General features: G+C 38.1%; 1 long non-coding RNA gene across 1 annotated transcript; it reads left to right on the forward strand.

Moving 5' to 3' along the window:
* The first annotated feature begins 4,338 nt into the window (after positions 1 to 4,338).
* On the forward strand, positions 4,339 to 7,244 carry LOC112202007. Its single transcript, XR_002937058.2, has 5 exons — positions 4,339 to 4,759; positions 5,008 to 5,055; positions 5,573 to 5,671; positions 6,541 to 6,699; positions 6,839 to 7,244. It is a non-coding gene; the product is annotated as an uncharacterized LOC112202007 (long non-coding RNA).
* Positions 7,245 to 13,332: the final 6,088 nt, after the last annotated feature.

Here is a 13,332-nt window from a genome sequence, read left to right on the forward strand (position 1 = left end):
AATCTTGATGCCCCTTGAAATCCCTTAAGAAATTGATGAGGATTTGATGGAATTTTGGTGAGGTGGATTTTGGTTCTTGGTGAGGAGGAAAATGAATCTTGGTGAGGAGTAGAAAAAGAAGAAAATGGAGAGTGGAATGGTTTGGTGAAGGGTGAGAAAGAGAGTGGGAAGTGGAGTAGTGTGGTGCGGCTGGTTTTATAGTCTGTGGCTACTCTAGTTGATGAGATGAGGTATAATTGGAATTCCCTATGTGTGTGTGTATATGTGTATATATATACAGGCCTGATCAAGAGAGGACATCCGCACTTTCGCTAAAGTGCGGACGACAGCGGTGCAAATCGGGTTGGAAAGAGGCCGGAAGCATCCTAGACGGCTTTTGGATAGCGATCAAGGTCAGAGGAGGTCGAGGTTGCAGGTTTCTGGGTAGCAACCTCAACTGCAACTGCAACCTGACCTAGAATGCTGCAACCTCATCGCTGGCGACTCCACCCGACTGTAGACTGGTCCGTCCGACCCTTGGCCTCCCTCCGACAACTGGTGCTGCACCGTCGTGGCCTGAGTTGCGCTGCAGCGCCGTCGTCCGCACTTTAGCGAAAGTGCGGACATCCTCTATATATATATATGGTTCTCGGTGGTGGATGGCGGGAAGAAAAGAAGAGAGAATGTGGGACACGTGGCGGCCACTGATAGGAGGAAAGGAAAAAGAGAAAAAGAGGAAAAAAAAAAAGGGAAGGAAATGATGAAGGACATGCACGTGGGGATCTTTTCCTTCCATGCTGATGCTGACGTCATCAGCAAATGCCATTTTTGTTTTTCTTTTCCCTTTTTTTTTTTTCCTTCCTATTTCTTTTCTTTTCTTCTTTCTTCTCAATGCATTTCCGCAAATACTTTCGGAAGCAATTAGATTCCGCTCCCTTGATGGAGTTGAACATGTTGACCCGCTTTGACCATTTCGTCCTTTTGTCAGAAATTTAATTTTGCTCAATTTTCCATCATTTTTCTCTCGACTTCCACAATTCCGCTTATTTCCTACACAACAAATAAAATTGGATTAACTACATTATAATTGGCTCAAGTATTAGCTTATTTATAGTGTTTTGGATACAATTACATGCATAAAAATGCGTGTAATCACGCGTCCGGCTAACTCTAGCGACTGTAAGCTACGAAAGCAAAGCGATTTTGTATGTAGATCAAATCCAAACCCCCGAAAATTCTCAGATCGTCATCCTTAATGCTCGCATCATTTTCATCCTTGAAAAAAATATCTTCAGCTGATAGGGTCCGCCCCGGATTCCACCCTGGAATCCGAAGTGGCCCCGCGGGACCCACCTTTAAAGAAGGTTTACCAAAAATTTCGGCATAACCTCCCTTAAAAATGGGCAACCCAAAACCTGTAGAATTTCAATTTCACTTCTAAACAACCCTCCCAAAACTCCTGGAGCCACCCTGCTCCCAAAACCGCACAACTTCACAATCTAGAGTATCAAATTATCCCATTAACACAAATTACAACAACGTCATAGGTTACAATATTTATACAAAAATCTCAAGGTTATCAGAGCAATCTAGAACCGAAAGAACAACGATACACATAGTAGGTTAGCAAGTAACCTACGAGGGATAGATGACAGCGGTGGTGCTAAGCCTCAACTCCTAAAGCCGAACAGCTACACTGCGAACTGGGCATTTGAAACCGAAGGGCCCAGGGGAAAGTACACGAAAAACGAACATTAGCGTGAGTGGACAAAAAAATAAACAATTTTTTTAAAAAAAAAGGATTTTATACTTTCCCACATTCATTTCTTTAAAATAAATTCCGATGCATGCAATGATTAAGAAAAGACCGACTAGCCCCGCTAGTCAAGAACAACAACAAAAGAACATGGGGAAAATGGGTTCACCATACGGGAATGGAGCCCCTCAGGCTCAACCTACCCTCGACTGCCACTCACACATAGATTGTGCGAGGAGGAGAACTAATAACCTCAACTTCCATTCACACATAGATTGTGTGAGGAGGAGAATATCACCTCGACTACCACCCACGTGAGGAGGAGAAAGCTACCTCACTGCCACTCACAAACACAAAGTAAGTGAGGAGGAGACCTATTCACATGACCCACGTATGGTGAGGAAGAAGATCGTAGAGAGCCAATAAATCTGTATAGTTTCCCCACATATCTCACGAAATAAGAATCCAAGCGTATAAAGACGTGACCCCGCACGCCAAGATCATCTCAAATTCAAAATAAATAGGCAGAAATAATATTATTCGTAAACCGGAACAAAATCCATTTCCAAAATCAACAACAAGGCATTCTCAATGCCAAAACCGAAGTCGATATAAAAAGAGGAAATACAACTCCATCGAAATCCCATTTTGAAACTCCTTTAAAAGTCTCAAATCGAAATAAAATATAATTAGAGAATAATTCCGGAAATCACCTCGGAAATAAGATAATTTCACCATTAAGATTTTAACTCAAAAGCAATTTCGGAAACGAATCAATACTCAAAGTATTAATATGAGATAATACGAAATCAATTTATAATCTCATACTCGAAATGTAAATTGATGAATAAATAGAGCATATTTTTTTAAAATAATGCATGCATCAATTACTTAAAAACAAAAGTCCACTCACGATATACGGCTAACGTGGTATCCAAGCGTAAGGATCCTCGTCGACCGATAGGTCGGTATCACGTCCTGTACACAATTATAATCCGTAAACAACAATTTGATAAATATTTACGATAATCAATAATTAATCTCAAAACCCATAACCTCAACTTCTCCAATCCTCTTCCACACCCAATCAAACTTCACCATTAAAATCCATCCGTCGGTTAATGTATTCCATATCGGAACAAGGGAAATCCGAAGGTCGGATTCCCACAATTCAACAACCGAAACTCCCAAACTTCGGAAATTCATAAACCATGTCAAACTTCTCCCAAAATTAACCAAAATCACATATTTAACCTCTACAACAATTATAGAATTTAATAAGCTAAAAATTGAAATTAAAAAGCCCCCTACGCGCCTCCACGCGCAACCTACAGTGACGGCGCGTGGGGCCCACGCGCCGACGGCCATCACCTCCGATGGCCACCAAATTTCGGCAGCAACTACTACTCAACACGCCCAATCTTTTTCTCAACTACAACACAATCTAATTTTACCTTGAAACAGTCGAAATCAACCGGTGAAGAAAACCCAGAAATTCCAAACCCTAGGTTGTCGATTCTGCCTCTACACGGCAAATTGGAATGCAAGGCCTTAGGGGAAATGATCTCCGTCGAAAACCGAGCCTTCGACGCAGGTTTGGTGGCCGGAGACGGCCAGAAACGAAAGAACTGCCGGAAAACCCCAATCTGCTACAGTTTGCTTCTCGCCGTCGATTCTCGTTTCTCCAGCCAAATTGGCGTGACTCACGGGTACTAGCGTGAAGAGGGGGAGTAGGCGCGCCGGTGATGATCGGTGACCCGTCCCCAGGTGGCCGGACGGCCGGGAATTGAGAGGAGGAAGATAGAGGCCGAAAGGGAAAGAGGGAGAGATCGGGGGAAAGAGAGAGAAAGGGTGGGTTTCCGATTTTGGAAACCTACCACAGTAAAATTTCTATATATATAAATTTATCATGAACAGTAACTTCCTTATTTCGCTCATAACTTTCTCATACGAACTCCGATTTTTACGCACCACATATGCACGTGCTCGGTTTAACGTCCTCTACAACTTCCATGAAGGAAATTTTCTCAAATTTTGACCCGAACAAAAAGTCGACTTTTAGGGCCACTAAACGTACTGAAACGATAGTAAAAGTGAAAATAAAAGTCGTTTACCGTCCAAATGGCTAGTAAACGAGTAATTGAGATACGAGACGTTACATCAGCAAACCTCCAACCATGATCGCAACAACGGATGATGATTCATAAAGCTATGCACCCTGGAGCCGTGGTGAGCGAGGTTACAGAGGCCAAACATGGACGATGTCTCTGAGAAGATTCAGTCTTCAATCTGGTTTTGAGAGAGCAAGCTAGGTTATATTTTGGTAAAGTGATCGACAGTGTCAAGATTCTTGCATGTTATGGATCACTACCACATATATAGGCATTAGATACCATTTGTTGCCCACTTATGCAAATATGGTGAGTTCACAAGTGAATTTGCACACCATTGTTTGTTTTGGTGTTATATTTTACTAACCATTGTTTGTTTTGGAGTCATATTTTACTAATTAAATAGTAGTGAATTTGCACACCATTGTTTGCTTTGGTGTTATGTTTTACTAAATAGTAGACCGCACTACCTTCGTATCCAATATAATACTCCATTCAATCCTCAGCTAAGTAACAGAACGCTGAATAGTGAACACTACAGCAGCAACAACAACAACAACAAAACACACACACACTTGTTCTCTCGTCCTTCTGGGTTTTGAGATATCTTCTGCGAGTTCCTTCCTCTTTCTTCTTCGCACAAATAAATCCAACAAGTCATGGCCGGCGCCATTGCAAGTCGATCTGCGATTCTTCTTTTGGTCGAAACCAACTCAGATCCAAAATCTCTTCTCATAAGAGTGGATCTTGCAATCGATCTGGCTATTCAATTTGTTCAATATTTTCAACCAATGAAACCCAGTCTCATTTCAACAAAATCCTCCGTGCAGATCTGAATAGTGTCTTCAACCAAGCCGACATGTCGTCAGTCTCCGTCTCATGTATTGCATGGCAATGCAACTGATTTGTTAAGGTTCATAACTTCTATCTCTCCTTTCTTTAATACATATATGTTTCTTATTTAGATATGGGTTGTTTCTTTCCTTGATGTTCATGTGGGTTTGAGAAAGAAATTGTCTTTCCTTGAATTTAATTTTAGATTTATAAGTTCTAATTGTTTTCGGGTCAAATTGAATTTGTTCTCAATGTTTCTGATTATACTTCTCCCAATAATTGTTAATTTTTAATTTCACATGCTTAACTTCTGCTATTCATTGGAAGGTATAATTGGGATGGGCTACTAGATGGACGTGAGTTGGACACTGGAAGGTGGTTTTCTATAGTCCTTATTCTCATTTGCTTCTTGTGATTTGACTTGAGATGATAGTATGCTTTATACTTAAACCATTGAAATGCTTTCAACAGTATAACATCAATGACTTCTAAATATCAGTCAAGCAATATATAAGTTCAAGATTAAGGCATTATACTTTGAATATTAGACAGTAATTGGCATGCCTCTTGGAGCTGTGCTGCAACTGACCTAACCTCTTGCCAGTTAAAGATGGTGATTTAGCTAGTTATTTGAGATTTATGTTGTGTTTGTACGTTACTAGTTTTTCTATTTCTTGTGGTTTTGAGAATTTTAGTTGTATGCTTTACTAGAGTAGTTATCTCGAAGGTAGTGTTTGTACTTGAAAAAGCTAATCATCTACTCCTACATTCTTTATAATTGTATAACCTTTGTTTGATATCCTTGTAATTTTTCTTCTTTCTTCCTGTGTGTCTGTTTGGATAAACTTTTTAGTATTTAAGTAGTTATTTCTAGATTGTTTATGATTTTCAGGTTTAAGCATTCATTCGAAGCAACAGTTGATGATTCTTATCACTTTGAAATTTTGAAATGGTAGAAGAGGTGATAACAAATGGTAGCAGCCCAAATGAGGTACTCCTTGATTCTTGCTCTGCTAGTAAAAGATATTACATGACTTCTAGAACCATCTGCAAACACTTTTAAAGTTTAGAGTCCAACATGCTTTCTTTAATTAGCAAGTTACCTGAATAAGACTTGCTTCTATTCAGGGTGATAACAAATTAAATGTGTCATGCACTTCTTAATTAGCAAGTTACCTGAACTATACTTGCTCCTATTCATGGTGATAACAAATGTGTCATAGAATTGAAGGTACTTTACTTCCATTTCTTGAAGTCATTTTACATATAATTTGCAAGGACCTGTAAGCTCCTTTCCAGTTTCCATGTCAGTCAATAGTTGCAAATTTCCGAGTAATCAGCTTATATGGATTTAGGTTCTACAGAGCACCTATGAATCAACATACTTCTGGAATAGTACACATGCTTTGTGAATAAATAAAGTAAATAAATGCTAGCCTAGTGTTTATGCAGCATCTCAGCAATGAAAAATTCTCCTGAAACAATAGTCTAATGTTTAGTTTATTTTATTTATGCATGATCTAAACATCTTACAATGGTTTAATATGCAATATTTGATCATCTTACAATGGTTGGTTACTTCTCTTGTCCACGTTGAAATTGAAGGTGGAAGCTCATTCTAATGGTTTTAGTTAACCTATCATTCTATTGCTTTCTATTTAATCTAGTGGAGCTGTGTATTGAAGTTGGTGTTTTATTGGAAGCTTGAGCAATTTAACGATTTGTTGGTGCAGGAAAATCAAGGAGACTGATTTTGGTTTTGAGCTCTCCTTTGTTTGACTAGACTGCTATATTTTAGTACTATAGTTGCACTCGTATATTTGAAGTTTCATGTTCTAATATAACCTGTCAATTTTGTAGGTGCAGGCAAATGGTATGGCAGCATACTTTGTGACATTGACTATGTGTCTTGGCCCTTGGTGTGGCAAAATATACTTGCTTGACATACTTTCTCCATCAAATGGTATGGCAGAATATTACTTGTGCGACAGTTTCTTTTGGAGATCAGACATATATAAGGTAATCGTATACCCATTTCCTTAAGCTTGTGTGTTCAGAATTTCAATTCTTCCACAACAAAAATTTTAGTTGATATTTCATATTACGGTTATGTAAGTCTTATATATTCTAAATATTCCTTTCATTTTATTTGATGTAGTCATCCATGGAGGAGAGGAGGAAATTGCAGATACCATGCCTAGAATTAAAACTGCCAAGAATTGTTATTTTCACAAAATTGAATTTGTATATTAATTTTTTTTTTAATATGAAATATTGCAGTCACCATTTGCTAGGTAGTGTGTTTTCTGGTGATGGGGCCCACAGTTTGGAAGTCACCAAAAAAGTGATAATGTCTTTTTGAGTCTTTGTCATGCTAGCAATGCCCACGCTTCCTTAATTAGTGTCTACAGGGGTGTCTATTGGTTTTACACACCAATCACGTTTGTCTTTTACTTCAATCCACACCATTCGCAATGGTGTTTTTTGTTCAGTTTTGTTGTAGTGGATGTTGGTCTATTGGGTGGGTTTCAAATACAATAAATAAACTATAAATTTGGTAGAAACTTTGGTTTTACTGTCATCACCCATTCTTTTCATCTGACCATAAACAGAAAAGCCATGTTTTTGCTGAACAAGACAGGTATTTGGAGGCAAAACCCGTAAATATTTGTAACCAAACACTGCCCAGCCTTGCAATTATGAATCATTTAATAAAGTGTCCCCATTGTGCCACCGAAAACTCACTGATCAAATTAGACAGTGCAAAGCTATTCAACATTCGCACCAATTCCGAATAGTGGCCAAAATTGGTGTCCTATGAGCCGTTTTGTAGTAGTGTCTGTTGTCTGAATATTCACTAAAACACACGTTTTTCATTTTGAATAAAAGGGTGACAGTCAAACAACATATTAACATTGTTAGCTCAAGATAGAAAAGTACCTATAATTTTCATTCATCTAAAACCTAAAAGGTTGTCATATTCAGACCACAATAATAAGAAAATTATGTTGTCTGAATATAGATTTTTGAAATTTTCATTACAACAGAAAGTCTTTTTAGTGAGCAAGTTTTTTGTGAGGAATTTATTTTCCTTAGTAAATGTCACTTTTTACGAGAAATATGTTGATTCCTTACTAAATGTCATTAGGTTTTCTGCGAGAAACATATTTTCCTCACTATACACCACTTTTAGGTTTTCTATGAGAAACATATTTTCCTCACTATACACCACTTTCTACGATGAATATTTCAGTTCATCACTAAAGGTGACCATAATTTGGTCTCCTAAATCATCATCTTATTAGCAAGGAAATAGGAGACTTCAGTGAGGAATTTTTTCATCGCGAAAAAGACATTCAAGGAGAAAATAACGATTTCGTCGTTATTAGTTTGGCGGAAAATTATATAAAACCAGCCAAATTCAACGACAACAAAACTATGGTTTCCTCGCTAACACTCCATGTTTTGCGAGGAACTATTTCCTCGTCAAAAGAAACATTTAGCGAGGGAAATACACTTTCCTCGTTATTTGTTTGGCGGAAAATTATGTAAAACTCACCAAATCTAGTAGCGACAAAACTATAGGTTCCTTGCTAAATGTCAATGTTCAACGAGGAAACATTTGGTTGCCAAAAGATGTAGTGTGCGAGGAAATAATTAAATCGTCGCTATAATTTTGGTGGGAAGTTTTCTCAAACCTACCAAATTGTATGGCGATGGAAGTATGATTTCCTCGCTAAAAGATGACTTTTAATGATGAACGATTTTCTCGCCAAAAGCGGACTTTTATCAATGAACGATTTCCTCGCTAAAATTTCTATTTTAGCGATGAATTATTTTCTCGCTAATGATGCATTTAGCAAGAAATTAATAATTTCGATGCAATAGTTTTGGCATAAGGTTTTTTGAACCTACCAAATTTAATTGCGATGAAATACGTCTTCCTCGCTAAATTTATTATTTTATCAAGGAAATAATTAAGTCGTCGCTATAGTTTTGGTAGAAAGTTTTCTCAAACCTGCAAAATTGTATGGCGACGAAAATATGATTTCCTCGCTAAGAGATGACTTTTATAGAGAATGATTTCCTCACTAAAAATTTTTTAGTAATAAATAATTTTCTTGCCTTTGATACACTTAGCGATATATTAATAATTTCAACTCAATGGCTGGAAGTTTTTTGAACCGCCAAATTTAATAGCAGTGAAATTAAGTCTTCTTCACTAAAGATATTATATAATTAAAGAAAGACATATTCTTGCCGTTAGTACATTTAATGACCAACTAATTATTTTGTCATTGTGTCTAGAGTTATATACACAATTCCTATCCAGAGCGAGGTTAGGATTTAGGGTCACTTTTCGATCGCATATACATATCTCAACCGTTTAATTTTTAGGTACTAATAGATAGATCATCTATGCAAAAGATCATCTTTTGACAACATTTGGTTGCCAAAATATGTAGTGTGCGAGGAAATAATTAAATCGTCGCTATAGTTTTGGTGGGAAGTTTTCTCAAACCTGCCAAATTGTATGGCGATGGAAGTATGATTTCCTCGCTAAAAGATGGCTTTTAATGATGAACGATTTTCTTGCCAAAAGCGGACTTTTATCGATGAACGATTTCCTCGCTAAAATTTTCTATTTTAGCGATGAATTATTTTCTCGCTAATGATGCATTTAGCAAGAAATTAATAATTTCGATGCAATAGTTTTGGCATAAGGTTTTTTGAACCTACCAAATTTAATTGCGATGAAATAAGTCTTCCTCGCTAAATTTATTATTTTATCAAGGAAATAATTAAGTCGTCGCTATAGTTTTGGTAGAAAGTTCTCTCAAACCTGCAAAATTGTATGGAGACGAAAATATATTTCCTCGCTAAGAGATGACTTTTATAGAGAATGATTTCCTCACTAAAAATTTTTCAGTGATAAATAATTTTCATGCCTTTGATTCACTTAGCGATATATTAATAATTTCAACTCAATGGCTGGAAGTTTTTTGAACCGCCAAATTTAATAGCAGTGAAATTAAGTCTTCTTCACTAAAGATATTATATAATTAAAGAAAGACATGTTCTTGCCGTTAGTACATTTAATGACCAACTAATTATTTTGTCATTGTGTCTAGAGTTATATATACAATTCCTTTCCAGAGCGAGGTTAGGATTTATGGTCACTTTTCGATCGCATATACATATCTCAACCGTTTAATTTTTAGGTACTAATGGATAGATCATCTATGCAAAATTTCAACGAAATTGATGGTTTTTAAGGTATCTAACTCGCTTAAACCAATGGACGAACTGAATCTGTCAAACCTAAACCATACTAGATTTAAGGCAGTTATCAATGCTTTAACGACCATCAATTTAGCTAAAATTTTGCAGAGATGATCTATACATTAGTATCTAGAAACTGAACGGTTGAGATGTGGATATGCGATCGAAAAGTGACCATAAACCCTAACCTCGCTCTGAAATTTCAAAGCGAGGCCTCGCTCTAGATAGGATCTACACACACACACACACACACACACACACACACACGCACGAAGCCGTTCCAAAGAGGATGTCCGTACTGTTGTTAAAATGCAAACATCGACGCTACAACTCGGCTAGGGGAACGACGGAGCGGCGGGGCTTGCTGGATAGACGCCAGGGATCAGACGGAGCGGTTTGCAGTCGGTGGAGTCGCTGGCGAAAGGGTTGTAGCTTGCTGCAGAAAACCTGCAGTATGTTGTAGGTCGGGTTGCTGCCCAGAACCTACAACCCCGACCTCCTCCGACTTCGAACGCTGCCCAGAACAGTCCGAAATGCCTCCTTCCTCCCTCCAGCAAGCCGCACTCCACCTGTAATTCCTTAGCTGCGTCGACGTCCACACTTTAGCGAAGTGCAAATGTCCGCTTCAGAATGGGCCCGTATATATATGTATATATATAGGGCCCTTTCATTAAGTGGTCCATTTTTGATCGCATTTCAGCATCTCGACCATTATATTCAGTTTTTAGGTTCTAATGTATAGATCACTTTTACAAATTTTCAGCTAAACTGATGATCGTTAAGGTAACAAACTTATGTCCAACTTGTACCGTTGATGTTTATAGCTGTAAATTGTAGTTATGAATCCCTTAATGATTATCAATTTGGTTGAAAATTTACAAAGATGATCTACTCATATAGACCTAAAAACTGAACGGTTGAGATGTGAATATGTGATAAAAAAAAAGTGGCTCTAATAAACAATCCCTTAAAATAGCCAAAAAAGAGGGATCCCTCGCTAGAAGGGCCGTGTGTGTGTGTGTCTATTTATTTATATTTGAATAACTTATTATCACTCCCCAATTCCTTCCCATTGATCTTCCACTCGCTTTGCATACTTAACGTTTCCACTAAGGGACTCTTCTTTATTCATATTACTGTATTATACATGACTTACTATGTCATTCCAATTGAAGTGCTCTAGTTTTATAACACTCATTTAAGATGTAGAACTTCGAAGAAAAGTAGACAATGGATCACACAATGTTCAATATGTTCATCTTGATAATTCATGATATTAACAACTAAATGGTACTCAATTTAGCTTAAAATTTACAAAGATGATCTAGAAGTGATGTCTTAAGATTAAACTATTCAGATCATCGAAATAAAATTTCCATAGAAAATCTTGCACCAGACCCTAAATTTTTGATAATACAATACCTTCTTCAAATTAAAAATCATTTAGTTAGCCATTATCATGACTTAAGCCAACAACCCCTAAACCCTAAACCACAAACCCTGAATTAAAGCGGGCTTTCAAAAACCTAAATAAAATTAAAAGCTAAACATTTAAAAGTTCTAAGCAACAATCAAAACAGAAACGCCCGTTTGCAAAAGTGAAAAATCAAATAAAATTAGACACTGCCAAAAAACCCCAATTCTCTCTCTCTCTCTCTACCTAGAGGCTCTGCACTGTCGGAAGGTCAAGCCGCCATTAATTTTGGTGAGATCCAAGCATGGTAATTGTACGAGAAGCTCTAACTAGGTGGAGGTCCTGACCCCTGATGGATGTCCTTCCCACTTCTTCAAAAGTGCTTGGACCCTTTAGAATTTGGGTTGTGCAATCAAATTAGGGCTTGAATTCTATACTCTGATTGCTGTGAATTTCATACTTTAGGGTCTTGGGACAAGGTAAATTCTAATAATTCACCTTCCTCTCATTAATTTCTTCTGGAAAAATTAAGGTTTTGTTTTGACGAGACTCCGTAGATATTAACCTACAACGGATCGCTCCGACTTTTAGATAAGTCAAGATCTGACAAAATTTGTTTCATAGGTTTTCTTTTCCCCAATTTGAATTGAATTATTAATTGATGTTGGTTCTATTTTGATTTTGTTCTAGTGAGTGCCCCAAAGCCAGGAGCTGTTGAGAGCAGGTCAATCCAAGGAACAAATAGACAAGGATAGAGCTAATCCAGAACGAGTCATGCAAGAGCTTTCTTCAATTGGTCTAATGCCGGAGGTCACGGTGGTGATGTCTCAATAGTCTAGGTATGTTATTTCTTGAGTGGAGGAACTTTACATACATATTTTGTTTATGCCTTATACTTTTCTTCTGAGCCAATCTTCTGTGTCTTTTGCTTCAGTGTAAGAAGCGGGGTTGTCATGAGAGCTTCCACCTCCGATATCCATACCTGCCAACCATGAACAGAGGTCAGAGGGAAGACCGGACTAGCCGGCCTTCGACCTTCCGATGCCTAAGTTAGATACATGTAAGAATGTAGACTAGGTAGGAGTAAATGGAGAGTGGTGGCTTACCTTGAATGAGTAAGAGAGACATGTATTTATAGTATAGGGATGGGCTTGTCACCTCTTTATTTTCAATGTGGGACTACCTGTGGTCCACTCAATACCACTAGTGTATGGTATCGGCATCATGTTTGGGCGTTATCAGCATTACTTTAAGTGGCTAATGAGCCTTGTGCTTCCGATACTTGTGCCTTAAATGTATCTATACTAACAAGTCCCCGATCAAGAGTTCTCTTGGGTGGGAAGTTTGTCCATGGTAAAAGTATCGAAAGTGTAAGGCGAGTATCCTTGCCACGTAGCTTCTGTACAAACACTACCCCCAGTCCCCCAAGTCCCCAGCTAAGAGGAGTCTTGACTGGGGTGATGATTTCATTTTCCAAGTAGAAATGGCGCAAGCATTCATTGGACATTTGGCGAGAGTGTCTTCCTTTAGATGACTAGTCCCCCAATCCCTCGAGTCTGAGGTCACAGGGTTTAGACCAGGGTATGCTAGCAAATGACAACAGGTATGCCCGATATAAGGTGTACTTGATACACTTGGTATCAGCGAGGATAGCCTTGGCTGTGTCAGCCCATTTTTTCATATGATGATAATAATAAGTTGGCGTGAAGCCGATAGTGACTGTAATGAATGTAGTCGATAGTGGCTGTAATGATGCGGCCGATAGTGGCTGTAATGATGTAGCCGATAGTGGCTAGAATGTTCTTGGCGATAACGCTATTATTAAGCTTGGCACAACCTTTTGTTTTGCATGTAGTGCCATGCAATCATATAATGGAGAAAGATGAGATGGCGATATTGTATAATGGAGAGAAGCCATGGCGATATCGTATCGTGTGATGGACAAATAAAGTATG

This window comes from Rosa chinensis, chromosome 5 (genome assembly GCF_002994745.2).
Source record: "Rosa chinensis cultivar Old Blush chromosome 5, RchiOBHm-V2, whole genome shotgun sequence".
Classification (NCBI taxonomy): Eukaryota; Viridiplantae; Streptophyta; class Magnoliopsida; order Rosales; family Rosaceae; genus Rosa; species Rosa chinensis.